The 17,486-nt window shown below is 42.4% G+C and overlaps 1 protein-coding gene and 1 pseudogene across 6 annotated transcripts in view; both read right to left on the bottom strand.

Annotated features, from left to right (window-relative positions):
- Nucleotides 1-17,486, bottom strand: part of CTNND2 (catenin delta 2) — a 1,915,824-nt gene that overhangs the window by 1,075,679 nt on the left and 822,659 nt on the right. The window lies entirely within an intron of this gene.
- Nucleotides 3,038-3,155, bottom strand: LOC134930245 (5S ribosomal RNA; annotated as a pseudogene).

Below are 17,486 nucleotides of genomic sequence, written 5' to 3' on the forward strand. Positions count from 1 at the left end.
TGGTTCATGTGAAACGATGACACCACTTTAGGCAGAAATTGCTGACAAGTTCGCAACTCCACTCTATCTGCATGGAAGATCAAATAGGGGCTCTTGTGAGACAAAGCCGCCAATTCAGACACCCGCCTTACAGAGGCCAAGGCCAACAGCATGATCACTTTCCAAGTGACGAATTTCAACTCTAAAGGTTCAAACCAATGAGATTGCAGGAACCGCAACACCACGTTAAGATCCCATGGTGCCACCGGGGGTACAAAGGGAGGTTGGATGTGCAGCACGCTTTTCACGAAAGTCTGAACTTCCGGAAGGGAAGCCAATTCTTTTTTGAAAGAAAATTGACAAGGCCGAAATTTGTACTTTAATTGAGCCTAACTTTAGGCCCGCATCCACCCTTGCTTGCAGAAAATGGAGAAAACGGCCCAGATGAAATTCTTCCATAGGAGCCTTCTTGTATTCACACCAAGACACATTTTCTCCAAATACGGTGATAATGTTTCGCCGTTACCTCTTTTCTAGCCTGAAGTAGTGTGGGAATTACTTCACCGGGAATACCCTTTCGGGCTAGGATCCTGTGCTCAACCTCCAAGCCGTCAAACGAAGCCGCGGTAAGTCTTGGTACATGCACAGCCCCTGCTGTAACAGATCATCTCGCAGAGAAAGAGGCCAGGGATCTCCTATGAGAAATTCCTGAAGATCTGTATACCAAGCCCTCCTTGGCCAGTCTGGAACAATGAGGATTGCCTGAACCCTTGTTCTTTTTATGATCTTTATCACTTTTGGAATGAGTGGAATCGGAGGGAACACATATACCGACTGAAATACCCACAGTGTCACTAGGGCGTCCACTGCTATTGCTTGAGGGTCCCTTGACCTGGAACAATATCTCGGAAGTTTCTTGTTGAGGCGAGACGCCATCATGTCTATTTGAGGAATTCCCCAACGACTTGTCACTTCTGCAAAGACCTCTTGATGAAGACCCCACTCTCCTGGATGGAGATCGTGTCTGCTGAGGAAGTCTGCTTCCCAGTTGTCTACACCCGGAATGAAGACTGCTGACAGAGCGGTTACATGCCTTTCCACCCAGCGGAAAACTTTTGTGGCTTCTGCCATTGCCGCTCTGCTCTTCGTCCCGCCGTGGCAGTTTATGTACGCCACTGCTGTTATGTTGTCTGACTGAATCAAGACGGGCAGATAGCGAAGAAGATGTTCCGCTTGTACAAGGCCGTTGTAAATGGCCCTTAACTCCAGAATGTTTATGTTTAGCAAGCTTCCTGTCATTTTCCCTGAAAGTTTTCCCCCTATGTGACTGCACCCCAGCCTCGGAGACTCGCATCCGTGTGGTCACCAGGATCCAGTTCTAGATCCCGAATCTGCATCCCTCTAGGAGGTGAGAGCTGTGCAGCCACCACAGGAGTGAGATTCTGGTTTTGGATGATTTTGGCAAGTTTAGGAGCCAACCATGTTGTTGCAGAATTGTCAGGGAGAGCGTCACGCTCTGCAGTAATTGTTCCTTGGACCTCGCTTTTATCAGGAGATCGTCCAAGTACGGGATAATTGTGACTCCTTGCTTGCGCAGGAGAACCATCATTTCTGCCATAGTTTTGGTGAAAACCCTCGGAGCCGTGGACAGACCAAACGGCAACGTCTGAAATTGATAATGACAATCCTAACGGCAAACCTCAGGTAAGCCTGAAGTGGAGTACATATGGGGACGTGTAAGTAGGCATCCTTTATGTCGACCGACACCATAAAATTCCCTTCCTCCAGACTGGAGATCACTACTCGGAGAGACTCCATCTTGACTTTGAAGTTTTGGGTTTTTTTAGATAGAAATTGAGGGATTTTAAGTTCAGAATAGGTCTGACCGAGCCGTCCGGCTTCAGGACCACGAACAAGCTCAAATAAAAGCCTTCTCCCTGTTGTGATGGGGGCACCGTGACAATGACTTGATTTTGACATAGTTTTTATATAGCACCGCATACCACCTCCCTGTCCGGAAGAGAAACTGCAGAAGAAAAAGGAGATGTTCCGCACTGGTAAATAATAGCAGACAGAACCTTAATGCCAGGTAAGATGTCTGTAACCGACTTTGGAGAATCTAACACTGGTGGTAATTCTGAGTTGATCGCAGCAGGATTTTTGTTAGCAGTTGGGCAAAACCATGTGCACTGCAGGGGAGGCAGATATAACATGTGCAGAGAGAGTAAGATTTGGGTGGGTTATTTTGTTTCTGTGCAGGGTAAATACTGGCTGCTTTATTTTTACACTGCAATTTAGATTGCAGATTGAACACACCACACCCAAATCTAACTCTCTCTGCACATGTTATATCTGCCTCCCCTGCAGTGCACATGGTTTTGCCCAACTGCTAACAAAAATCCTGCTGCGATCAACTCAGAATTACCCCCTCTGTGTGTGAATATACTGTCGGTGGTGCTCCCTGAGTCAGTAAGTTTGCATTAGAAAGAAAAAGAAAAAAGAAAGACTATGCTGGGGCACTCTTATCTGAAAAATTGATAGACAATAAAATTTAACCTTTATTATGAATCATATAAAATAAGGTGTGACTGACAAGAAAAATCTAAAATGAAAACTATATAAGGCTGATGGACAGTAAATACTGCCAAGGTGAAAAATGATTTTGTATAATGGCAGGAGTAGCTTAACATGTGTCCACTGACAACAAATAGATAGCTAAAAATCTCCTATAATGATATCCCGTATATCAATAGTGGCACCAGTGGTTTAAATAGTTTGTTGCCTAATGTGGTATTGGTCCACCTACTGTATAAATATTTGACAGTGGTGTCACCATAGGCGTTTTGATGCAGCAGGCTAGACAGAGGTGTATAGCCTGCTAGGTAAATAATTATTGACAGATTATTGATTAAGCCATGAAGAGTGGACAAAAGCCACCATAAGTTTAAAGAGAGACTAAAATGTTCTCCTAAAATCCCTATAGAGATTTTATCTATTAGCACTGTTGAAGGAAGAAAAGAAACAAGAGTAAGGGAATGTTCCTTCTGCTTTCCAGCACAGTTTACTGCACCTGGTGTTCCTTGGCAGTCTCCCACCAGGTACTGACCAGGCCTACCAGAGCTTTGCTTCCAAGATCAGACGGGATTAGGCGTCTCCTGTGGAGTATGGCCATAAACAGCTGGATGAGAGAGTACTAATTCACGATAAATAGAATAGTGCTTCTGCTGTCCAGAACGAGGCTTCACTGAAAATGGTCACTTCCCAAATGGTGACCAAAACTGGATGAGAGAGCACCTTAGCACAGGTGTGCAGGAGTACAAGAAAAGAAATTGATAGCAATAAATGCCAATATGGCATAAATTAAGTATAACTAATAAAGAAAAGGAAAAAGGGGAGAATAATTGATTATGAATCCATAAACTGCGACCAACCGCAGCTGATTAGAATCAATCTAAGTAACAATTAGTAATCAGAAGATATTCAGCTATGCAGATGATACTTGAAAATATATGATATACAGTACAAGGAAAATGATGGAATTTTTTTTTTTGCTATTTAAAGCCAAATCCAGTACAACGAGTGCATATTGTCTATGGGGGTCATTCCGAGTTGTTCGCTTGTTGCCGATTTTCGCAACGGAGCGATTAAGGCAGAAATGCGCATGCGCATGGTACGCAGTGCGCATGCGGTTAGTGTTTTAGCACAAAACTTAGTAATATGAATATGAATACAAGAAAACCATATGAAAATACGAAGAATTGGAGGCATGGAAATAAATCAAGATTGAATACAGGATATAACAATTATGATCAAAGAAAGAAGGATGATGGGAGAATTTTCCAATATGAAGAAAACGACTATAGACCAAAAAGAACAAACAAATATACAGAAAAAAGGAGACATGAAAACTTTAGAACAAGAGATTTTATTGTGATGGATGAATATAATGCAGGCAATACCCCACTTTCACCTTTTTCCACCAGAAACAGATATGAACAGTTGGGACAGGAAGCTTTTTTAGGGCGGAACAGAGGCTTGAGGACCAGAAGATAATCAGAAAACGGAAACATAGAAAAAGAGGTAAGAGGGGAAAAGGAACAACAAAGCAAAAAGAAAAAATGAATGATACAGTTATCGATACCAACATGACGGATAATGATCCACAAGTGAACGATAATCCGGATAACAGAATCTTAAACCTCAGCAATCATATTCTGAAAAAAGAGGAATTATCAGTGCTACAAAAAGGTCTCAAGTATGCACCGGACAATAAGATGAATGAGTTTGACACCTATGTAGATCTGCAAAAGTTTACGAGAAATTTAACCCTCAAAAGGTTTTTCATCTCACAATGAGAAGCCAGCTCCGATATCAAAAATATCTTCAAACCCAAATCTACATTTTTCCCTATGCATATGAAGAGATGCTATATGGAAACATTTAATAAACTGGTAGAAAAGGATCTAGAAAGAATCGTACCTAAAGGAAAAAAACACTCGAATATAACTAAGAAAGAGAGAGATGCCATCAAATCCTTGGAGGATAATGAAAACATCATTATAAAGCCATCGGATAACAGGGGAAGCATAGTCATAATGAATAAAGAGGACTATAAACAAGAAGCCCTACGTCAATTAAATGACAAAACCACTTACAAGATACTAAAAGGAGATCCAAGTTCGAGAATACAAAAAGAAATGAAATCCTTGATTACCAAATATAAAACCTTAAATACCATCAATGAGAAAGAAGCAGGTTTTATCATTAATAAGAACCCTAGCCTACCAGTTTTTTACCTACTTCCCAAGATCCACAATAGTATAGAAAATCCCCCTGGACGACCGATTGTTGCTGGCACGGATTCCATAACCGCGAACTTATCGGAATATGTGGACCATCACCTACAACCAGAGATGACGAAAATGAAATCATACCTCAAGGACACTATCAATGTCCTTAACATTTTGGAGAATATCACATGGAAAGTAGGGGATATCCTTGTAACAGCAGATGTGAGTTCACTATACTCTATTATAGATCACACCAAAGGAATTCATGCTGTAGACTACTTTTAAAAAAACAGTGATATGGACCACACGGAGATGGAATTTTTAAAGGACTCTATCAGTTTCATCCTTAATAACAATTTCTTTTGGTTCAAAAATCACCATTACCAACAAATACAGGGTACAGCCATGGGAACAAGATTTGCTCCAGCATACGCAAATATGTTCATGGGGTACTGGGAGGATATCTGTATTTGGGAGAATAATCATTACTCCGAAAATATAATATTGTGGAAACGATATATAGATGACATTCTTTTCGTGTGGCGAGGGGAAGAAGACGATCTGAAAAAATTCTGCAATATATTGAATACAAACTCTTTCAATATAAATCTTACTTTTGAGATCAGTAATAAAGAAGTACACTTCTTAGATCTATGCATATATGTTGAAAATAACATCCTTAAAACAAAAAACTATATAAAACCCACGGACAATAACTCCTATATTTTAAGAACAAGCAACCATCTTTCCACATGGCTAAAAGGTATTCCAGGAAGCCAGATATAAAGAATAAGAAGAAATTGTTGGACATAAAAGTTTTTGACGAACAAGCCAAGAAATGTCCGCCAGATTCGTAGAAAAAGGATATAACAAGGAGGAAATAGAAGGAACCATAGCGAAGATAAGAGACACAGAAAGAACTACACTACTTGAATATAAGGGCAAATCTCATACTCAAACCAAGAAAATTCCCTTTATCACACAATTTAATACACAGCATCGTGATATAGAGGTGATCAAAAAACAATGGCACATCTTGAAATGTGACCCACTCCTTAAAGAAATTATTCCGGATAGACCACAGTTCGTCTATAAGAAGGCGAACAATTTAAGATCACGTTTAGTTAAGAGCGCCATACCAGAGAAGAAAACAGGGAGAATAAAAACTACTGGTTTCCATAGATGAGGAAATTGTATTATGTGAAAATCCCATACGATTACGCCCAGAAGAGTAAATGAATTCATATCCACAGGAAATGGTAATAAATATCAGATTAAGGAATTTATTACCTGCAATAGCAACAATTGTATATACTTAATTCAATGTAGCTGTAATCTACAATACGTCGGACGCACTTCAAGAAAGCCCTGGGAGAGATGGGGAGAACACACACGGAACATAAAGAAAGGATTTGATAAACATAACTTATCCAACCACTTTAAGGAAAAACATCAATGCTCTTTGGATTCCATTACTTTAGTCATCGGGATCAAAAAAATAGATGGGAATTGGAAAAAAAGGACACTAACACATTACTAGCAAAAACAGAAATTAAGTATATATATGATATGAAAACGTTGGTTCTGTTAGGTCTTAATGCAGTGTTTGAATTAAAATGGTTTTTGTAAGCCTTTAATCTATCGGTAATATATAAAGATCTGGGTTTTATACACCAATAGCCATCATTCCACCACAAATATTGTCCATGACAGTTGTATATAGATACACCAATAGGCATATGGATAGGGATGTACATTTATATTTATTGATGCATGTATATACCTACATGGGTTCCATAAGTTTGGACAATTGCCATTCCTGTCCTTCATATGGTTTAAACACTCAGGAATTTCCACTTATATCGTATGGTCCCCGAGGACTTAAAAAGGATCCTATTATTATTATTTTAAATATATATGTGGGCACTTTTATATATATATATATATATATATATATATATATCCTTTAATTGTTATTTAATTGTAAACTTGTTCCGCCAATCATATACTATGATTGTTGAAGAGTGGAACGCACACATCCTGGATAGTGGGACCAGTGGAACGCATTATAGAGGAAGCGCGTCATTCACATTTCCGCTTTTTGACGCGCAAGTTCCCGGTGTGCGTTCCAGGTGTAGCTGTAAGCCTAGTACCGCACTTCCCGGAGGGCAAACTTCCGGGATCTCGGACGTGTAGAGGAAACACGTCATTCACACTTCCGGTGTTTGACGCGCAAACCCGGAATGTGCGCTCCACGGACCTTTCCATCACTAGAGGACCTGTAGTTACCTCTAGTGTTTTTACTTACTAGAGTTTTTTCTTATTGGTTAAGGTCTGGTTTCCATGACAACCCCTATTAACGGGAAATTAACTTATTTAGGTTGTTTTAAAGCATATTAGAAGTTCATTTCAGTATTATATACCTTCTTTGCACTAGAAATACAAGTATTTGTACAATATGTTTGTCATATATCTATAACTAAGGCAGTGTAATCAGTTTCTCCACTTGTTATTGGAAAAGGGGTGGAACTGGCCAGAGCTTAAATAGATTGCTCTGGGATCCCACCACCATCACCCTGAGAAAGACTAGAGTAGTCGAAACGCGTTGGTGGCATGCTTTTTGTAAGAATTGGTAACCTTCGTCTTTGTGGCACCCAGCAGAATTGGTGAGAACATTTGGGCCCTATTGTGTTCCTTACCTTCTATTGGGATTATTACATCTGCCGATATAGGGTGATCCTCGTTCTCATTTTTAGTGTTTTTGTTTTTTATTTATGTTTTAATTTGTATTTTGTATACAATAAAAATCCGTTTTTTTATCACAAAACGGCTTTTTTTGGTGGAGATACCATACGGAGGTGATTGAAAGAAACCGCTATACGAAATATACCCTGCACACTTCAAGTAAGCATACGTGTAAGCATGTTATGTCAGGAAAATCAAGAAATTGTGTGTTTCACACAAGTTTGAAAGATACCTTTATATATATATTCATCTGCCTATGTTGATGTAAGCAAAAGTGAGCATCTTGTACTTGTGACCCATCACACATTTCGGGTGGTCCCTGAATATTTCATTAAGACACAGAGGAAAAAGGGTTATATCATAATTCATATACCCCATTTACTTATAATACACGGTTCAAGAGTACCACTACACATTGGAATTTTTTATTTTCTTCTTTATATACCATTTTCTGGAGAAACACCTATAAAGCAAGTTATCTAGTGAAGTGGGTGTCCCTTGAGAATTCAAAAGGAACCTTTATAGGAGTTCATTTACGCATTCTAAAGTAAGCAAGAAAGTGAGCATTCTGTGTTTTTTGACCAGGACACTCTCTGGGTGGTCCCATAATACTACATAAAGACACAAAGGAGCGGATACTTGATACCCCATAGTCCCGTCACATCATTTCTTACATGTTTGAAAGGAACACATTGGAGATCTTTGTTTTGTTTTCTTTCCACATGTACCAATTTATGGAGAAAATCTATTGAGACTGCAACCGCGATCTTTGGGACATTTGGAAACAAACCGCTCTGAAACATTGTCTTTATATCCATCAAGTGTTTAAGCGCAAATGATATAATTTTTTACATTGAGACCCACAGTAAAGTCTGTCAGAGAGACACAGAGGAAGATTGCCAGCCCACAACCCAGCGCCTAATCACCGGTTCTGAAACACTAAGGAATGCCCCAGACCTGCAGCGCTTTTATATTAAATATATATATATATATTGCACCAACATTTCTGTGCCCCCCCCCCCCCCCCCCGTTTTTGTGAGGAAGGACCAGCGTGTCATGCATAAAAAATGGCGCTGAGCTGTGTAAACTGAGAGGACTAAGCCCCGCCCCCTCAATGGCGTGCTTCAGTCCCGCTTTTTTTAACTAAATATTTATACTGGCGGGGGTTAGGACAGTGCCTAGGCACCTATGTCCCCTCTTGCCAGTCTTATTTGAGGATTATATGCTGCTCAGGGCAGTAGAGCTCCACAAAACTGGAGTCTGGAGGAGGGGCATAGAGGGAGGAGCCAGTTCACACCCATTCAAAGTCTTAAAGTGCCCATGTCTCCTGCGGATCCCGTCTATACCCCCATGGTTCTTGATGTGACCCCAGCATCCTCTAGGACGTATGAGAAATGTTATTTTCATAGATCAGACAAGCTAATTGGAGAAAAGCGTTCCCTTCCTGCTTTTTCACTCCACTCCCCGACATCACTGACACTTACTTACCAGCCCATGTAAGGAGCATGCAAACGTCTTTTGCAAATGCAAAAGTTGTGTAATCTCCTTGATAGGGCGACCGCACAGACTGTACTGACACTTTAAACATATAAAAGATAAGATAATTACAAGGCAAAAACTGGCAACTTTTATTTTGTACTGCTTTTCGCTTTCCTTAGTCACAAGTTTACAAAATGCCTTAGACCATACTTGCCACCTTTTGAAAAAGCATTTAAGGGAGATTGTGAAAGTAACACCTCTCAGCGCGGGCGTGTACTGCTACATCTGAGAGGCGTGTCATGAAAATAACTTACATCCAAATGTAAATGAGCCCAAAGTTAGTAAGATCTACTTGTTGAAGAAAAGACACTGATATTTTGCAATATTTTTTCGTGTATTGTGTTTTACAAGAGGTTCCAAATACTGTAAGTGGCCACAAGAAACCTTTAAAATGCATGCAGCCATAGGGATCACTGGGGCAGATGTATTAACCTGGAGAAGGCATAAGGAACTGATAAACCACTGACATGTGCAAGGTGATAAACGCACCAGCCAATCAGCTCCCATATGTAAATTAACAGTTAGGAGCTGATTGGCTGGTGCATTATCACCTTGCACTTAACACTGCTTTATCACTTCCTTATGCCTTCTACAGGTTAATACATCTGCCCCACTGTGCCTTATAACCAATACAGGGAAATGGCGCTGATGAGCCCCATTTGAATGTATGTATCTCTGATTTCTCTTTTTTTCAGGGAGATTGCTGTTCTATTCAGGGAGTGAGGGAGATTGCTGCTATTTCAGGGAGTCTCCTGCAGAATGAGGGAGGGTAGGCAACTATGCCTTAGACATGAAGGGTAATACAGATGTCTTAAATAGGTGTGATGCATTATATTAAAGCCATTTTTCCACACCCCAGCCAATGTTTAAAAAAAAAAAAAAGTGCAGATTCATTTGCTGTGATATGCAGAACCAATAAAGAGAACATACACATGCATATATAAATAACGCCATACATACATAAAAAGAATTATACAGTAGTTTAATATAAAATATAATATGCACTGTTGCAGGGGTGTAAATACAGGAGACAATGGAAAACGGTCACATCTAGATGCCAGCCCTGAAGTAGGAACCCTGACTTCCTCCACTGCTCTAGGTTTTATTTTATGTACCCCAAAGTACGAATTAGACTGTGACGTGGTCCTCCCTCTCACAGGGCCCTCACCAATGTACCTAAAAGGAGCAGGGCACAAGCTGGAGTGCATGGCCCTCCATCTTTTATTGGCTCTTCCACCTCACACATGCAAGACCTGCTGCCTTTATATAGCAAGACCGGAAACCCCTGATCAGGTAATGTTTGTGTACTGTGGTGTTGATATTTAAATGGGGGAGGAGATTGTGTGTGTGCTGCTGGAGTGTTGGAAGTGAATGCAGGCGGAGGGCAATGCGCGTCTTGGTGCCAGAGCTGGATAAGGGGGAAGGGGCACAAGGAGCAAGTTACCCCCAATTCCTCCAATCACAGCTGCAGTGCAGAGCAAGACTGCGCTGCCAGCTGAAGATGAGAAGAGGACGTTAGAGTCCAAGAAGGGGGTGGGGTAACACACCACTGTACAGTTATAGTGCCAGCAGCATGGGAGAGAGAAGGGGAAGAGAACTAACAATCTAGCAGCCAGCCCATATGGTATGATCATGGGCGGCATGGGAGAGAGGAGGGGAAGAGAACTAACAATCTAGCAGCCAGCCCATATGGTATGACCCTCCCTCCCCCCTCCCCTCCCCCAGGTAAAATCCACAACCTTTTGTTTTTTCGTTATTTTAATTTTAATATTTCGCTCTATCATTAATAAAGGACAATTTAGTCCCATGTAAATAAAAATACATTCTATACTTTGATTTAGGTTATTGGGCATTGAAGCCTTTATTGAATATTACTACTGTGGATATACATTTTTGGTAATATTACTTATATTAAAATTTGTAAGTTGGGTGAGTGCACCTCAAATTGTATCTGGTTTCTTCCCCTTTTCCCCTTTCTATGGGGATTTGATTCTATATTCCTATTCAAACCAGTAGGTAGCACCTTTGTGAGCCTTTAAAACTTTATCTCACAGATATATATCTAAAATCAGGTTCAACTAGACATTATATAAGGCACCCCAACTCTGTAACATATATTACTAATATTTATCTCGGTGCGGGTTACCCCCCAGGCCTGGTGGGAGCTTTTTTAGCTTGACCAGGATTGGAATCTCTAAATATATATATATATATAGATATATAGAGATATAGATAGATAGATAGATACACACACACATATATACATACAGGGGCGCCACAAGGTTATATGGGTGGGGGGCCGTGGGAAAAAAAATTGGCGCTCCCCAACGATTACATTACACCCCCTCCCAAACACATGGGTCTGGGACTCTAGGTCGACAACAAAAAGGTCGACAAACCTTAGGTCGACGCCAATTGGTCGACACACCTTAGGTCGACATGGACAAAAGGTCGACAGGAACAAGGTCGACATGGAAAAATGTCGACATGAGTTTTTTTATGTTTTTTTGGTGTTGTTTTCTTCGTAGAGTGACCGGGAACCCCAATTAGTGCACCGCGTCGGAATTAAATTGCTTGCAGAAACTTCATAGAAGGAATAAAAAATAAAATATAAACTTCTTTTAAAGCTGATAATTTATTAATAAGTTAAAATTTTCATTTAACATAATGTAAATCACCTCCAGTTCATTATTCCATATACAACTGAATCAATTCAGGAAACGCTTATGTACCCTGAAAAACAATAACCACACATGGAGGGAGTTTAACCACTTGACTGGCATGGTCGCATCACATGCGACCATGCCTGCAAGTGCTTTATCTGAGCTGGTCGCACAGGATGCGACCATGCCTGCAAGTGCCTTATCTGAGCTGGTCGCACAGGATGCGACCAGTCAGATAACCAGTGTTAGCAGGGAAGGGAAACTTCCCTCCGTTGCTGCTGTCAGAGGGACCAGAATGTCCCTCTGCCTCCCTCTACTCTCCCTTACTTATTAGGGATGGCTATCGACGATTCAAAATCATCGATGGTCTATGACCAATGGTAACTACTTTTACCAAATCGATGGGGGAGAACCTGACGGTTTCCCGCCATCGAAGGTAAATAGCTATCAAATATTTTTTGTCTAGGGTGTCAGCGACACGGAGCATAGCTCTGCCCCCGGACACCCATGAAGATTGGCCCGAATCTACCTCAATACTAAAGTAATGGGTACCATCGATGGTTCCCTTACAGATGGTTGCCCACCATCGAGGTTATCCATAGATGGATAACCCACACATGACCATCCCTACTACTGATTGCCCTGCTGCCGATCACTGCTGATCGATCACCACGGCAGGACCCCTCCCTCCAGCGGCTGCAGACAATAGCACTAGAGAGTGTAAATTAACCTCCAAGCCCCCACTGTGTACCTGGAGGCGATGGTCGCGATGTTTCTGATGGTCGCAATGTTCCAACCGATGTTTCGATGTTTGAAAAATTAAAAAAAGATTATTATTTTTTTATTTTTTTTACTGAATTTATTTGGATAGGGTTAAATTCATGTTCTTCACCTAATCCACTCAAAAAAAAAACCCTGACAATCTCGAAGCGTTTTTTTGGGGAAAAAATTTGTCAGTTAAGTGGTTAATAGCAATTGTCCCGTTAAAATAAAACATTTAACCTCCTTTAAAATACTTAAAAACATTGTGATCGGGACCGCTCCGCATTCCAAAGATAATAGGCCAGAAGTGCGTCATGTGTTCCACCTCTTACTTCCGCTATGCATTCCAGCGTCTCATTGTGGAAGTGTGTAATACGATCCACAAGACCAGAAACCGCACATTATTATTATTATTATTACATTTTATTTATAAGGCGCCACATGTGTTTTGCAGCGCCGTACAAAGGACAATACATTGCATTACAGTAAATAAATAACAGAAATAGAGTACAGGTAACAGAGCACCACACATTCTCAAGACATAATACAGCTAAGATGTAAGTATCGAGGGAGTGATCATCGTACTACTAGAGGCTGGTGGCCATAGATGGAGATGAGCCTTTACTAGCAGGATAAAGATGGTCGTTGAGTAGGGGAGAGCTGTGAGTGAAATGTGTTGAGACGAGGGCTTAGATAACAAGAGGAAAGAGGGCCCTGCTCTGAAGAGCTAACAATCTAATGGGGAGGGACGACAGACAGATGACAAGAGGTGCAGGCAAGTGGGAGGTAGCCTGATGGCAGTATGCACGCAAAGCTGAGATGTTCACGGCATGAGGCAGGGGGGTGGAGGCGCGGCGCATCACTATCTCTAGTTACTGCTGGAACGCATTCTGTATACCAAATCTCATCCTTTGTGGTCTCTATTGTTGAAATTACATTGATATATATAGATATATATATAGATATAGATTGATAGATACACACACACATATATACATACAGGGAGGGGCGCCACAAGGTTATATGGGTGGTGGTCCGTGGGGAAAAAAAATTGGCGCTCCCCAACGATTACATTACACTCCCTCCCCACACATGGGTCTGGGACTCCAGATCGACAACAAAAAGGTCGACACATCTTAGGTCGATGCCAATTGGTCGACACCACTTAGGTCGACATGGACAAACGGTCGACAGGAACAAGGTCGACATGGAAAAAGGTCGACATGAGTTTTTTATTTTTTTTGGTGTTGTTTTCTTCGTAGAGTGACCGGGAACCCCAATTAGTGCACCACTTCGCTCGCCATGCTTCGGGCATGGTGCCTTCGCTTCACGAGGCACAGATTACCGTTCCAATCGTAGTCCACGTGGATCGTTAAGTATGAAAAGGTTCCAAAAAAGAAAAAAATTGTGAAAAACTCCTGTCGACCTTTTTCCATGTCGACCTTGCTCCTGTCGACCTTTTGTCCATGTGGACCTTTTGTGATGTCGACCCAAGGTGTCGACCAATTGGCGTCGACCTAAGGTGTGTCGACCTTTTTGTTGTCGACCTGGAGTCCGGATACCCCCACACATACGCGGGTAGCGCTTACTGCCGGATCACCGCGGAGAGCTGGAGACTCCAGTCCTACTTTGGAAAGTCTGCCGCCGCTGCGTGCTGCCCCATGTCCTGTCCTGGCCGACTCTTCACACAGATGCATTACTGGGAGGAGGCGGGGATGTCCCAGCAGCATCAGCATGGGCACGTCTCCTCCCAGTAATGCATCTGTGTGAAGACTTTCCAAAGTAGTACTGGAGTCTCCGGCTCTCCGCAGTGATCCGGCGGCAAGCGCTCCACCCTCTCCAGTGCCTGCGCCTCTGTCAAGTTTGGGGTGGCATGCTGGCCCCTTGACCTCCCCATTCCGATGCGTGTGTGTATAATATAATATATATATAAAAAGAGAGAGAGATACACACACACACACATACCACCATAGGCGTTTCTATAATGGGTGCAGTCATATATTATACTTACCACTCCAGAATCCCGGCAGCCCAGTGCGGGCATAAATCACTCGGAAAATGGCAGCCGCGCCCATTTCCGAGTTATTTGCGCATGCGCACTGCAGATGTCCCCCGGGAACAAGGTGCGGGCACCATGTTCCCTGAGACCTGCGCATGTGCAGAAGACTCTGCTGTCGGAGAGGTGGGGGTCCGCGATGGAGGCTGCACGCGGGTCCACTCATCTCTTAAAACGCCCCTGTATACTACAGTAATTACAAGCCACAATTAAAACATCTATAAACAGATATCCATATAAATCTACATTATGATCCATATAAATACATTATGTGTCTTCAAGAGTATAATACAAGGCCATTATACATTGCTCATTATCATGAGGATGTCAAGCAGAAATTGTATATTAAAAAAATAAAATTCACAAAAACCATGTCATTTCAAAATCCTTATTAAGTCCATCGGGAATGATGGTCCCTAATTTATGAATCCATGACATTTCTGCTCTGGCTAATAGTCCTTACTCACTTCTGTCCTTCCAATTTATTTTTATGTGTTGGATCCCTAAAAATCGTCAAATTGCTTTCATGGATGCAATTGTGCACAGTTTTAATAAATAAAATTTGGATAAATTAGGAGTTTCTAACCCCTTATTAATATTTCTGACATGTTCAGCCATACGTGTTTTGAGTGCCTTTAATGTGTGACCACTATAAAGAAGACCACAGGACCATTCAATTAAATATATAACATTACTGGTATGACAAGTAATACAGTTGGTGATTTTATATTCATGGTTATCAAAATGGAAAGTAGAGAATTTTGATGTTTTACTTAGTACTAGTTTGCACAATATACAGCTCCCACATCTGTAAAAACCTTCAGATACAACTGGATTGCTAGGGCCTTTGGTAATGAGCTTTTACCTTGATTTTAAATTATCAGCTCTTCTATATACTGTATACATTTTGGAGTTTCTGGAATCACATCCTTCAAAACTGGATCCATTCTAAGGATATGCCAATGTTTTTTTTACCACTGAATCTATATTTCTCTGACGTCCTAGTGGATGCTGGGAACTCCGTAAGGACCATGGGGAATAGCGGCTCCGCAGGAGACTGGGCACAAATAGAAAGCTTTAGTACTACCTGGTGTGCACTGGCTCCTCCCCCTATGACCCTCCTCCAAGCCTCAGTTAGATTTTTGTGCCCGAACGAGAAGGGTGCACACTAGGGGCTCTCCTGAGCTTCTTAGTGAAAGTTTTAGTTTAGGTTTTTTATTTTCAGTGAGACCTGCTGGCAACAGGCTCACTGCATCGAGGGACTAAGGGGAGAAGAAGCGAACTCACCTGCGTGCAGAGTGGATTGGGCTTCTTGGCTACTGGACACCATTAGCTCCAGAGGGACCGATCACAGGCCCAGCCTTGGAGCTCGGTCCCAGAGCCGCGCCGCCGGCCCCCTTACAGAGCTAGAAGCAAGAAGAGTCCGGCAAATCGGCGGCAGAAGACATCCTGTCTTCCACAAGGTAGCGCACAGCACTGCAGCTGTGCGCCATTGCTTCTCAGCACACTTCACACTCCGGTCACTGAGGGTGCAGGGCGCTAGGGGGGGGGCGCCCTGAGCAGCAATAGAAACACCTTGGCTGGCTAAAAATACATCACATATAGCTCCTGGGCTATATGGATGAATTTTAACCCCTGCCAGATTTTCACAAAAAGCGGGAGAAAGGCTGCCGAGAAGGGGGCGGAGCCTATCTCCTCAGCACACAGGCGCCATTTTCCCTCACAGCTCCGCTGGAAGGACGTCTCCCTGACTCTCCCCTGCAGTCCTGCACTACAGAAACAGGGTAAAAAAGAGAGGGGGGCACTAATTGGCGGGTTATTAACAATACAGCTGCTATAAGGGAGAAACACTTATATAAGGTTGTCCCTATATCTATATATAGCGCTCTGGTGTGTGCTGGCATACTCTCCTTCCGTCTCCCCAAAGGGCTAGTGGGGTCCTGTCCTCTATCTGAGCATTCCCTGTGCGTGTGCTGTGTGTCGGTACGTTTGTGTCGACATGTATGAGGAGGAAAATGATGTGGAGGCGGGGCAATTGCCTATAATAGAGATGTCACCCCCTAAGGAGTCGACACCTGAGTGGATGGCTTTATGGAAGGATTTACGTGACAGTGTCAGCTCCTTACAAAAGACGGTTGATGACATGAGACAGCCGACTAATCAGCTAGTCCCTGTCCAGGCGTCTCAGAAACCATCAGGGGCTCTAAAAGGCCGTTACCTCAGGTGGTGGATACTGACGTCGACACGGATACTGACTCCAGTGTCGACGGTGAGGAGACAAACGTGACTTCCAGTAGGGCCACACGTTACATGATCACGGCAATGAGAGAGGTGTTAAACATTTCTGATACTGCAAGTACCACTAAAAAGGGTATTATGTGGGGTGTGAAAAAACTACCTGTAGTTTTTCCTGAATCAGACGAATTAAATGAGGTGTGTGATGAAGCGTGGGTTTCCCCCGATAAAAAACTGATAATTTCTAAAAAGTTATTGGCATTATACCCTTTCCCGCCAGAGGTTAGGGCGCGTTGGGAAACACCCCCTAGAGTGGATAAAGCGCTCACACGCTTATCAAAACAAGTGGCGTTACCGTCTCCTGATACGGCCGCCCTCAAGGAACCAGGTGACAGAAAACTGGAGAATATCCTAAAAAGTATATACACACATACTGGTGTTATACTGCGACCAGCAATCGCCTCAGCCTGGATGTGCAGCGCTGGGGTAGCTTGGTCGGATTCCCTGACTGAAAATATTGATACCCTGGATAGGGACAGTATATTGTTGACTATAGAGCATTTAAAAGATGCATTTCTATATATGCGAGATGCACAGAGGGATATTTCCACTCTGGCTTCAAGAGTGAGTGCGCTGTCCATTTCTGCCAGAAGAGGATTATGGACGCGACAGTGGTCAGGTGATGCGGACTCTAAACGGCATATGGAAATATTGCCT

Source organism: Pseudophryne corroboree, chromosome 5, assembly GCF_028390025.1.
Source record: "Pseudophryne corroboree isolate aPseCor3 chromosome 5, aPseCor3.hap2, whole genome shotgun sequence".
NCBI lineage: Eukaryota > Metazoa > Chordata > Amphibia > Anura > Myobatrachidae > Pseudophryne > Pseudophryne corroboree.